This window comes from Sciurus carolinensis, chromosome 12 (genome assembly GCF_902686445.1).
Source record: "Sciurus carolinensis chromosome 12, mSciCar1.2, whole genome shotgun sequence".
NCBI lineage: Eukaryota > Metazoa > Chordata > Mammalia > Rodentia > Sciuridae > Sciurus > Sciurus carolinensis.
The window spans coordinates 12,122,005-12,132,729 of record NC_062224.1 but is presented as its reverse complement, the minus strand read 5'-3'; the positions used below and the strand labels follow the sequence as shown (position 1 = coordinate 12,132,729).

The following is a 10,725-nucleotide window of genomic DNA, read 5'->3' as shown; positions in this document are numbered from 1 at the left end:
GGGCTAAGCCCCACTCCCGTCCTTGATGGATAAGGTCTCCAGGCAACCGCACATTCCTCGGACAAATATCTCTTAACAACCTTGGTAAGCACAGGGGCCCAGCAGTCCTGTTTGTCCTTGAGACAGTTAGCAGCACAGATACCACCCTGCTCTCAACATCCCCCCTTTTCCAAGAACATTTAGAGAGCCAATCTTGGGTCTCTATTGTTCTAATTCTTGCTGCTTAATGGGCTGATATTGGCTGAAGTTGGTGGCTCCAAAAACTGGAGCTACAGCTATGGTTATGGCCAGAACAAAAGAACAAATCAAAAGCAAGAACATAGTCACAGTCTATGGCGGCAAGGCTTGATCTTTAGCGGGTTGTCCTTAGACCTGTCCACTCTCCAGGCAGAGTCGTCTAGGGCAGGAAGCACGATGTCGGAAAGGGGTTCAGTCAACTTGGCGTGGGTGTGATGAATCCAGGAGGCGACGCCGTCGACTTTGAGAGCGGTGGGTGTAGTCAAAATGACCACGTAGGGGCCCTTCCACCGTGGTTCCAAGTTGCTCTGTCAATGTCGCTTCACTAGGACCCAATCACCCGGGTGGAAGTTGTGAGGAACAGGAGGCGGGCCTGACTCGTACAGACTTTTGAGCTTAGGCCAGACTTCTCTGTGGGCCCTCTGCAGGGCCTGGAGGGAAGATAAAAGTTCAAAATCATCTACTTTTTTTTTCTTTCAGTCAGATCAGGGAGTATTGGAGGCGGGGTCCCAAACATGATTTTATAAGGGGTGAGTCCCATCTTATAGGGAGAATTATGCACCCGATATAGGGCATAGGGAAGGAGAGTCACCCAGTTACCGCCAGTCTCCAGGGTTAATTTGGTTAAGGTCTCTTTTAAAGTTCTGTTCATTCTCTCTACCTGTCCTGAGCTTTGGGGTCGATAAGCACAATGCAGTTTCCAATTTGCCCCAAGTACTGAAGCCAGCCCCTGACTTACCTGTGAAGTAAACGCTGGCCCGTTGTCAGACCCTATCATCACAGGAAATCCTTACCTTGGCAGGAGGTCCTCTAAAATCTTTTTAGCCACTATCTGCACCGTTTCCCGCTTGGTGGAGAATGCTTCAACCCATCCTGAAAAAGTATCTACAAAAACTAATAGACATTTATACCCATACCTTCCAGGTTTTACTTCAGTGAAATCAACTTCCCAATATGCCCTTGGTCTATCCCCCCTTAATCTATTTCCTGATTCCCACTTGCTATATCCTGCATTTGTTAACTTACAAACTCTGCAACTTTTGACAATCTGTTCTATCTTATTTTGCACACCTTTAATTCTAATTCCTGCTTGCAGCATCAAGTCCTGTAATTTTCTTGTCCCCATGTGGGTGGACTGGTGGAGCCTGCGCAACACTTTCTGCCCCATCAGTTCTGGAAGTATCATCCAGTTTTCAGAGTCTTTCCCCAATCCATCTAAGCATTGGGCTAGTGGTTGCTGGCGAATCCATGATAAGTCCTCTTCCGTATAGGTTGGGTCTTTTGGGAGGGTTCGTGAGCCAGAGTCTGGGAGTTGAGCAACCGTGATCAAGTCTCTCTGGAGGGCTACTTCACGTGCCACCTTGTCTGCTAAGCAGTGCAGTTGCCCCTGGATACTGGATCAGATGGTTTTTGATGCCCAGGGAAATGTACGATAGCCAATTTCTTGGGTAACCAGAGGGCGTCTATCAGGGACACAATTTCTTCCTTGTTTTTAATAGATTTCCCCTCTGCAGTTAGCATTCCCCTTTCCCTGTAAATAGCCCCATGAATATGGGCAGTTGCAAAGGCATAACGACTGTCCATGTATACAGTCAAATTTTTTTTTTTTTTTGTCTTTTCCCATCATTAGAGCCTTAGTCATGGCTATCAGTTCTGCCTTCTGGGCAGAGGTGCCTATTGGTAGAGGCTCAGCCCAAATTACCTCTGTCTCAGTCACTACTGCTGCACCCGCATAACTTTGACTCTGATGTAGAAAGCTGCTCCCATCTGTGAACCATACTGCATCTACATCAAGCAGCGGATGATCTTGCAGGTCTTCTTTAAGCCCATGAACCTGGGCTAGGATTTCCGAGCAGTCATGTATGGGTGTGTCCAGGTCAGGGTCAGGAAGCAGTGCAGCAGGGTTGAGGGCTGAGGGTGCCTAAGTCCTCATGTAGAGCTTCGTCCAACAAGGTGGGAGAATTTTGAATCCCTGCGGCAATCTCGTCCAGGTAAGTTGTCCATTGATACCCTCATCAATGTCTGTCCATTTAAAGGCAAATAGCTCTTGGCTCTTTGTAGCTAGAGGCAAGCTGAAAAAGGCATCTTTTAAATCCAGCACTGTATACCATTGTCTGTAAGGAGGAAGTACACTGATTCCGACCCAGATCATGCACTCTGGAGTTCCCAAGTTGTGGTCGATTACTCGGGAGTCTGTTTCCTTCTTTTTCTGCTCTCCCTCCCTGCACTGCTACTGCTAATGCTTTGGTTATTTCCCTAGTAGCCCTAAGCTGCTTTTCCTCTGGTGCATCTCTGTTATTGAATACCCGCTGGGCTATTCTCATTAAGTCTTGAATACTTTTCCCTTCTAAATCCTCTATTTTTTGTAACTTACGCCTTATGTCCGGTGCTGCCTGGTTAACAAAGCTCGTTACTACTGCTGCCTGATTCTCTGGGGACTCTGGATTCATAGGAGTATACTGTCTAAATGCCTCCATTAATCTTTCTAAATAAGCTGAGGGTGATTCCCGTTTTTCTTGCATGACTGAATACACTTTGGCCAAATTAGTGGGTTTACGAGCTGCTGCCCGGAGACCCCCCATTAGAGTCTGGCGATAAACCTGGAGTCTCTCCCTACCTTCAGCCGTATTGTAGTCCCATAATCTTGCGGAGGCCTGGACAAGGGGAAGGAAGCATTAATTAAGTCAGGGTTTACAGTAGGTTGTCCATCGTCTCCGGGGACCAACTTTCTGGCCTCTATCTGGATTCTTTCACGTTCCTCGGTTGTGAACAGGATCCGGAGTAGCTGCTGACAGTCATCCCAAGTAGGTTGATGAGTGAACATGACACTATCTAAAAGGGAAATCAAGTCTTTAGGGTTGTCGGAAAACTTAGCATTTTGATTTTTTCGATTATATAAATCACTTGTAGAGAAGGGCCAATATTGAAGCCGGGGATTGCCAGCATTGTCTGGAGGCCCAGTTTCTTGGAGTGGCAGAGCAATTGTGGAATGTGGAGTTTCTGGTCGGGAGGGGCCGGCTGCCCGCTGGGCTCAGCTCCGTGTTCACCTTGCCAGCCCTCCCGAGCCAGTTTTTTCTTCCTCATTTCCGGCTGCAGCCGCTTCTCTCTGTTCTGCAGCCTGCAGTCCTGGGTCCTGAGGAGGAATAGGGGCTTGCATATAAGGAGGGAGGTTAACAAGAAGGGGGTCTGGATCTTCCTCCGGGAGAATAGGGTGGGGAGCTGTGGGCTTTAACTTTAATGTCCATAACTTTACAGTCATTTACTCTTGTATTAAAGTACTACCACATACTATCTGTTTTGAAGGTGATGGCCTATTATCACAAGTTACCTAGGTTGTATGTTCTGGAAGCAGCTACTTCTGCAAAATAGTAACAGGCACAGTTTTACACAGTGAAATTAGCAAGAGTAAAAACATATTTAGCTTGTATAATAGTTATCTTGAATTTTGGCTGAGTTCTACATTATATACCCTGTTTGAGATCACAGTAATCTTTACAACAAACATCAAACTTTTGAGCACAACTTTAAATGAGTTAAAGCCTGACTTACTTTGGAGTCATTCTAACATGTAGCAGGGTGAGGCAGAGCCTTATCTCAGGTAAGGCAGGGCTCTTCACAAGTCTTAAGTAAAATGTTCTAATCCTAAAACTAATTTTTGTCCCTTTTGCCATGACCAGCATGACCAAATTTTTAAGTTCAGTGGGTCAAAGGAGTATTAGAAAATAAAGGTTTATAAACACCGATTTTGAAGATTAAGCTGAGATCAGATGGAGCTCTGTTCTCTGATGGAAATGCAGATCTAAAGAGTTATGTTAGCAACATTTATACATGTCTTATTATTAGGTTAAAGGCTATGTAAGCATTATTCTTTGTTTTCAGGAAAGTTACAGAGACTAGAACATCTACATAACTTTTTCCCAAAACTGCAAAGTGCAATGTTAGGAACCCCGTGTAGCTCTCAAAGAAGTCCACTGTCCAAAGTTACTGTAAGGTGGGCAGGAACTAGAGAAGGGAACTGATGAAACACTGGCTATCTAGCAAAACAATTTCTTTCTGCCCAAGAACTGTGTGCCTGAGATCAATGTAAGAGCTGATAGGACTCCTGTACAGAGCCTCCCCAGGGAGGTTACTGCCACAGCAGTTAGGCATCTTGTGCTCCTACACAGGAACACTCCCAGGTACCAGACATGCTACAGTCATGAAGTCAGGGACCCCAATCTCAGTCATTGTTGTCCCATTTTTGCTATTGTACATTATACTTTTTCTTAAATGTCATTTTAAGAAGTTTACATATATTGATTTCTGAGTCCCTATGAATATTAGTTAACACAGTCTAACATTATATCCAGAACAGGAATCAATCAAAGAAAGGCTGAGAGAGCTTTTAACTTTTTTTTTGTGTAGCAATATGTTTTTACCTTTTACAATGTGAACCGTTAAACAAATCAGGCTGTCACTAACTCTTAGATATACATTTACATTTAAATTTTTATCTCAGTGAAATAAGTAACCAATTTTACATATACCTTACTGATAATATGTCCCATAATAGAACATTAAATGATAGAAATAAATCCCCAATAAAATGTACTCTTTAAGTTTAATATTACCAGTACAGACAAGTTTATTCTGGAGAATAGCAGCTTGACAAATTTCCTGCTTAAAAAAACTTGTATACCTGGAAAATATGAATACATTTAATATACAAGGAGTGACCATTTTACGATTACCTTGACACTTTAATCTTACTAAATTTAGTTTTTAAAGAAAAATTTAGACTCTGTAACATAGTACAATACTCTTAACAGTTGTTTAACCATAATTGTATAAACCCCAATTTTTAAGACTAATTGTTTTAAAGAATAAAACTTAATAGACACAAAGTTAAGAGTAAATTAGTGTTTCTAAGAAATCCTTGTTATTTTACCATGTCATTTTACCATATAGATTAAACTTTGGCTTATATCAGAACATTAGTATTTCACCTTAGGAAACACCTTAAATAGCTTTAGCTGTCTCACATACACACAACCAACTTAGTTACACACAGACTTGTTGAAACTTGCCCTTTACTTACACACAGACTTTCTTAGCACTTACTTAGACCCTCATGTGTTCCATCACACAGGCACTTTCTTACCCAGAAACATTTTTTTTCTTTTTATTAAATATATTTTTAAACCCAGAACCTTTTATTTTTCTCTTTCCTATCTGTTGACCCCTTTTTGTCCACATTCTGAAACAACTCTTATGAAATTTTTGAATTTAGACAAATTACTCCGATTTAACAAGATAAAATACTTTGTGGTTTATAGTACTCTAATTGAAACACAGTGAAAGGGGAGATGGTAGCTCTAAATCCAAATCTAAGAGCTCCTTGAAGCTTAGCAGAACTGGAGGGGGAGCAGGGGGAAGTGGTAAGGGAGCAGATGGAACACTCACCCTCCGAGTTGAGGTTTTATCTGTTAGAACATAACTTTTAATAACCTTGTTTTTAGTAATGACACAAAGCAATTTTAAACTCTTTTTAATTTACCAACTTATGAAAACACCAATAATGTTTAAGTATGTTACCCCATGTAATTTAAGGAGTTAAAAGTACTTGATGTTATTTAACAATGAACATTTTAACTTTGCAAATTAATCAGATGTCACCAACAAACACATTTGAGTAATCCCATACATGTTAACTCTAATTCACTTATTCTGTAAAAACCAAGATATCAGACAAGTGTCCTGAACAGTATTTGCTGTCTCTTTCCTGTTGAAGAAAAGTCCTAGAAACAAGTGATATTAGACATTGTTTAACATCAACATTTCATTAGTTTGACCACCTGGAGACTTGCAAGTTATTTCTAAAGATATTTTACTTTTATTAGTTTACCCAATTTAAATTGAACCTTTTTAAATCACGTGAATAAAAGTATTTGGATCCATTTTTAAATTTTAATTTTAGGAGCGCTCAGTTTTGATACAGACAAAACATGACATTAGCACGACATACAAATAATACAAAATCAAAGGCCTTGTAACTTTATAGGTGAATCTCCATTGCAATGTAACAGATGTTCAAAAACTCTAGTTGAATAAAAATAGAACTGATAAAAAAAAATCATTAACCTAGGTATGCAGGATCAAAATTATGAGCTCAAAAATACAGCATTAGAGAAAAAACAAAACAAAACAAGAATCCTAGAGAATGAGTTAGTTCTGTGTAGCGGCCCAGGAGTTTAAAACGAACACCTTTTTTTTTTTTTTTTTTTTTTTTTATCTTCAGGTTACTCCCCTTTCCCGCTGAGACTGCTGCAGCCTACATTCCAATGCAGGCTTCAGCAAGGCCAGGCAGGGGGGAGGGAGGATCACCCAGGACTCTTTTAACCCTTTTTTTTCCTGGTTGAGAAATCAGGTTAGGTTTGAATGCAGAAAATCACAAAACATTATTTCTTACAATTTTTGAGGAATGGAGCTGCTGAGCTCTCTGCCTAGGGGGATTGGAGTAAATAAATCTCTCAGGAACAAGGAGAAGGACTGCAAAGTACCCTGCAATGAGTATCCCTAAGCCTAAGATTGGATTAACACAATGAAGAATTTAATAGAAGGCAAGAGTAAAGACCATATAGTACAATACACAAACAGACAGACACATAGCATGCTAAATCAAAAATTGGCTAGCTGGTACTTTGTCAACAAAAACAAACAATTTCCAATTATATCAAGGAGTTGCCCAGGCACAACACAATGCCCAAATGGGACAAAGAGTTAACCAGATGTGACAAGTCACCCGAATGCAGCACAGAAGCTGCCCAGATGCTGTGCAAAAGCTGCCCAGATGTGAGAGTCACCCAAATGCAACAGAATTGCCCAGATGCAGTGCAAAATCTGCTCAGATGCAGCGCAAAATCTGCTCAGATGTGACAAAGTCACCAGATGCGATGAATCGCCAGAATGCAGCACAAACTGCTCAGATGTGACAAAAGTCACAAGATGCGACGAATCGCCAGAATGCAGCACAAACTGCTCAGATGTGACAAAAGTCACAAGATGCGACGAATCGCCAGAATGCAGCACAAACTGCTCAGATGTGACAAAAGTCACCAGATGTGACAAGTCGCCCGACGGGTCGAGGGGACATCTCCCGAGACCCTGCTGGGGTCCTATAGTGCGTCCACCAGGACTATGCCAGCCCAGAACCAGAACCTGCAGGCAATTCAGACCAGAAAACACACGGCAATGCCTTACTCACCGGATGAAGGTGTCACTTATGACTCTATGATCAGGTGTCTAGGTGGGCTTGGGGATCCCGGACGAGCCCCATATGTTGTGCCCAAAGGCTCGAGACCCCACAGAGACCACCAGAGACCACGATCAATGCAAGCAGCAAAGAGTCATTTATTAGCAAGTTCGAACCCGGTCCTCTGCGTCCTTAACCAGTGACGCTAAGAGAGGCCCCGAGCCCTTGTCAGCAGGGTTTTTATAATCAAAGGCAAGCAGTTTTACAGTGTTCTTTTAATTGGTTAACATTTGAACAGCTAAACCTCCTCTGGTTGGGTCCGGCCAATCTATTTGATTTTCATTGGGTCCTGTCAGAACTGAACGGTCCTGGTGGAAGAAGGGAGGAGGGAAGGGGTGAACTATGTAGGAGATGAGTCGGGGCTAAGCCCCACTCCCGTCCTTGATGGATAAGGTCTCCAGGCAACCGCACATTCCTTGGACAAATATCTCTTAACAACCTTGGTAAGCACAGGGGCCCAGCAGTCCTGTTTGTCCTTGAGACAGTTAGCAGCACAGATACCACCCTGCTCTCAACAGTCAAGGCACCATGAATTGGTCCATCCAAGAGAACTGGGGAACTCAGATCAACCCTGGAAGAAAATAGAGATGTAGAAGTCCTGAGGCCAAGTTAGACAGCAGATTTTTATTCATTTCTCTTTTGGGGAACTTCAGGTTACTGAGGGTTGAATCCAATGGCATTCTACCTTGGAATATTATGCCTGGCCCCTTTTATTTTTATTTTGACACAAGATCTCACTAAGATTCTGAGGCTGGCCTCAAGTTTGCAGTCTTTCTATTTCAACCTTCTAAGTCAATGGATTAGAGGGAAGCACCACTAAACTCATTCACAGAACAGACCAAAGTCTATTTGGACCATCTAAAGCGGTATCCTCAAAAAGAGTGCCTGCACTAGCAGCCTCAGTGTTTTATGGGATCTTCTCAGAAGTATAAATTTTCCCTTCTCTCAGGATAATTAGAGAGTTATCTTCTAAAATCTGAGTCTTGTAGGATGATAGTTTATTCACAAATGGCATTTTTGAGAAACTCCCTGAGGTTCTCATTACCCTCCATTGTCTCCTGGAGTTCCATGGGCACCATAGGTAACCAGAACAATGTGCTTTGATTTGCAGAAGTCCAGCAGTTTCCCCTGGTTGTAATAAATGTGACTTCTACATGCAATGGTCAAGATAAAAGACTTCTAATTCTACTAAAGGATAATGTCAATATAAAAACAAAAAAGAAGCAGAATTTTTTTAAAAAATAAAACTTAGACTTCAAATTGTGCCAAAAATCAAGAATTTGGTCAAAGACTCATGATGACATGTTTGAAAAACCTTTGGTATGTATTCTTCAGGTGATATTTGGTTAAATTTGTTCATCAAAGCAATAAAACCAGATTCCAACTCAGGCAGCTTAGAATAATTTCCCCTACCACAATAAATAAGAACAAGGTCCAAATTCAATTAGTCAGTGATGGGACAAAGTCACCCAGAATTGAATATCTTCCCTCTGCAGAGGAAGGGCATTCACAAGGCAGACTTGTAAACCTGAGGTAAGCCCATTGTCAGTCAACAGTCCAGAGTTGCACCTGGGCAGGACTATGAAATATTACATGGGACTCGCAATAAAACTGGAAGGTAGGAGGGGCATGCCCTCCCTCTCCTTTCTTGGGAGGATTAACTCTCTCCTTTGAAAGTGTCCTCTTTTCCCTCTTTTCTCCACATACCTACTATACTGAGGAACTTGTCTGAAATTTTTCTAATGTGATATAAAAACAAGTTACTGAGGACCACACTGCCATGCCTTTGGTCTGCAATAAGGACTGCTAACTGACAGAAAATGGAAATGTAAGAACAAGTTAACTGATATAATGAGACAATTTGATTAAAATCCTGCTTCGATAATATGTGGAAAAACATTGGGTGAACATTTTGTGTGAAAAGAGCTTAAAAGAACAAAACACTGGAGGACAGACAGTGTGACATTTGACTCGGAGTTGCCTGCTCTGCAGCCTCACGGATATGACCAGCCTGGTACTGAGCCTTTGGACTTGCACAACAATGGCCACACAGTGCAACTCTCTCTGCCCCCAAACCTGTATCTGGGTGGACTGCCCTGAAAATATGTAGCTGCCCAGCTGCACCTGCACTGGGGTCAGAAAGGATCCCCAGGGGGGTCAGAGCACCAGATCAACAGTGAAGTCACAGTTGCAGAGCTCCACATGGTACATTATGACTCTGATTCCTATGGCAGCTTAAGTGAGGCTGCCCAGAGGCCTCAGTACCTGGCTGTACTAGGCATCCTAATTGAGGTAGGTGAGACTGAGAATCCAGCTTATGAACACATTCTGAGTCATTTGCATGAAATAAGACATAAAGATCAGAAGACTTTATTACCTCCCTTCAATGTGCAAGAGCTGCTCCCCCCACAGCTGGAACAATTCTTTCGTTACAATGGCTCACTCACAACTCCTCCCAGCTATCAAAGTGTGCTCTGGACAGTCTTCAATCAAAGAGCCCAGATTTCAATGGGACAGCTGGAAAAGATTCAGGAGACATTGTTCTCCACAGAAGAGGAGCCCTCTAAGCCCCTCATACAGAACTATAGGGCCCCCCAGCCTCTCAATCAGCGGACTGTCTTTGCTTCATTCACCCAAGGTGAAATGCTGAGTTTAGGTGGGGGAATCTTGATTGGTTGTCTCTGCCTTCTGCTAGTTGTTTACTTCATCATTAGAAAGATTCGGAAGAAGAGGCTGGGAAACCGTAAGAGTGTGGTCTTCACCTCAGCACGAGCCACCACGCAGAATGCCAACTACATATTTTGGTTAAATTTCCTGAATGTGAATTTCATTCCCCTTCAGTGTCACCATAAACAAGTAACTTCTTATAGTCCTATAACTTTCCAAAAACTCTGCTTCACTTTTCCTATCACTGTGTCTCTGGGTCTATAAAGCTGAAACAAAAGACTCAGGCACCCTACCTCCAGAAATACCCTAACCACTGATCTCTTTTCACTCGTTTCTTGCTCACTCCTCATTCTTGTGTACTGGCCTTCTTTTCTACACACAGTTTTCTCTACAACACATTCACCATTCAGTCTGTGGTCATCCTTTATGGCTCAAGGAAAACCATGCCTTGCCCCTTAATGAACAACCCACTCTACTCCTTGATCACATTTACATCACCAGATCCCTACCTAAACTGGGCACTAAGATCT

At 42.3% G+C, this 10,725-nt stretch overlaps 1 pseudogene; it reads left to right on the top strand.

The window, feature by feature from the left end:
* The first annotated feature begins 8,830 nt into the window (after nt 1-8,830).
* On the top strand, nt 8,831-10,459 carry LOC124961962 (carbonic anhydrase 14-like; annotated as a pseudogene).
* Nucleotides 10,460-10,725: the final 266 nt, after the last annotated feature.